Source organism: Elgaria multicarinata, chromosome 12, assembly GCF_023053635.1.
Source record: "Elgaria multicarinata webbii isolate HBS135686 ecotype San Diego chromosome 12, rElgMul1.1.pri, whole genome shotgun sequence".
Classification (NCBI taxonomy): domain Eukaryota; kingdom Metazoa; phylum Chordata; class Lepidosauria; order Squamata; family Anguidae; genus Elgaria; species Elgaria multicarinata.
In genome coordinates, this window is record NC_086182.1 from 22072129 (window position 1) to 22074810 (window position 2682).

A 2682-nucleotide genomic window follows, 5' to 3' on the forward strand; every position below is an offset into this window, starting at 1 on the left:
AAACAGGTTAGGTCACTCCAAGCTCCAGCCAGGCACGTTGGAATTAGCTCTGAGTGACAGCGACTCGGAGCATTTCTCCAAGAAAAACAGCCCTCGCCCTCCTTGCCTCAGAAAGGCAAACGCTGGAAATTTCCGTCGCAACACTCCTGCCTCTGTCTTGTGTAGCCGGCGCTAATTAAATTCTCTAAACAGGCCGGGCTCAAATATAAGGTCATTCCTGTCACACGTTTCCCTAGGTGGTGGGCCCACGTCCTCGAACACTCAAAGGGTTCTCCTGCATTGGAGTGTCTTAACTAATAGCTGTCATGAAGTTAGTCAGCTTGGGGCTCTGTACCTAATGATGAGGAAAACATGCTGGGAAGGGAAGATAAAGAGCCTGTCTACACAAAGTTTTTATTGTGTGCTTGTGATTGCTCACTCACAGTAGTTTGAGAGTCCTTTACATGATGTTCTCACCCTCCAGGGCCTCTCCCATTCTTTGCAAGCATTTTTACATTTTTTTCCCCTAACGAGGGAGTCTGGTATTATTTAGAAATGGTGGAATGAGAGTTCCCTGTATTGTGCAATTCTGCTATATCACAAGGCATCTAGCAAATGCTGCTAGAACCGTCCAGCCACTAAGGTCCAAAGGCTACTTGCTGCTCAGTTGCGAATGGAGACCTTGACCAGGCTGGACGGTGTCTGCACTTGACATACGTTTTGATCTCAGTGGGGGAAGTTGACCCTCCTCCCCGCCCTGATCAAAACTGAGACGAAAATTAAAACCACTGACCATCCTTGTAATGAATAAGTAACACACTGATATCTATCCTCACTCTGAGGGGGTTGAGATGCTCAAGGTGTCTTGGCTCAACAAGAGCATGGGATCTTGTTTCAGGACTTCAACAGGAAGAAATCTCTCCAAGGAGACTCAGCTATTCAGTCACTATGATGGCGATGGTGTATCATGATTTGCAACACCATCACCTTGGTGGCAATGGTTAGATAGGAATGCTGGGATATATGCATTCTAAGACAAATGCCATCAAACATCATGGAAGCTATGGGAAGTACATCTCTTCCCCTACAACATCCAAATATTAAGGTAGCATTATTATTATTATTATTATTATTATTATTATTATTATTATTATTGAACCTAATAACAGCCATGCTGGTTCAGACCAAGGGTCCATCTAGTCCAGCATTCAGTTCACACAGTGGCCCACCAGCTCTCAACCAGGGACCCACAAGCAGGACATGGTGCAACAGCACCCTACTTCCCCAGCAACTGGTGTACATAGTCTTAGTACCTCTGATACTGGAGGTAGCACATGGCCATCAGGACTAGTAGCCATTGATAGCCTTCTCCTCCAGGATTTTTTCCAACCCCCTTTTAAAGCCATCCAAATTGGTGGCCATTGCTACATCTTGTGGTTGTGAATTCCATTAACTATGCACTATTTGAAGAAGTCCTTTCTTTTATCCGTCCTGAATCTCCACGAATCATGGGATGACCTTGGGTTCTAGTATTATCAGAGAGGGAGAAAAATGTCTCCTTATTAACATTCTCCACACCATGCATGATTTTGTAGACCTCTATCATGCCTTTCCTTACTCTCCTTTTTTCCCAAGCTAATCGGATTGCAACTAAGCTGAGAAGGAAGAGGAGCTTCTGAGGGCGTAGATGGTAGATGATGTCAGCATTCCTGCTAATCAAAATGTGTTGGACCTGGGTCCCTGTGAGCCCTGCCTCTGCTACATCACTGGTTCTGACCATCCCTGCCATACCCTTCAAGTATGGGGTGGGGGACTGAAATAACCTTTTTGTGGGTTGAATATGGGGATGTCAGAAGTTTAAAAGCCTTTTTAAAAAAGATTTCATGGGGTAAATCCATGTTCCAGAAGGGGGGATACACCAACCAGCCCCTAGGCCCTGGTTTCAGCTCTGCGTGTGCCTTCAAGCAGTGTTAACTCAGAAAGGGGCAAGAGCTACACTAGTGCTTTTTATCATTATTGAAGTGTTGGGGAACATTCCATATCCCACTTTTCTCGTGCTGTTTCTTGCTTTGCATTCCATATTATCCCAAATACCACTGCAGATGCCCTTGTATGTGCTATGAGGTATAAATGCACAAGAGGAATATGGGATCCTACCGATATGACACGAGGTGTAGATCTGGCCAAAGAGCAAGGCTTCTGCTCTCAGAAAACACGGTTCAAAGAGATTTGACTCGCTGATAGGTTTCTAGATTTGAATCTCATTGACTTAGATTTTCCTACAGAGAATTTAATATTCTCGGTCCTTCTCTTCCGCTAGAAAGACCATCGGTCCAAGATGCAAAAAACCAAAGAAAGTTGACTCTTCTTTCCGCTCTTTCTCTAAAGAAGCTCCTGCATAATAGATCAAGGAAATGAGATTAAGGAGAAAGGAATGAATAATTGAAGATTTATCGGGGGTGATTCGGAGTAACCGGAGATGGACGAGGGCTGCGTTTTGATGGATGAGTGACTGAAAGAGGAGATAGAGAGACCTGCCTTCCATGTCACCGAAGTCCGTGAGGTCTGCAGAATAGGCAGGAAGTGGAAAAAAGTTGCATCAGGGTTGGAAGACCTTGTGTGGAGGCTGGAGGGATGTGCTGGACTGGAAGGAGCTAACAGCATCTGGCTTCTGGTTCCTTTCTCATGCCGTGACATGGAGCA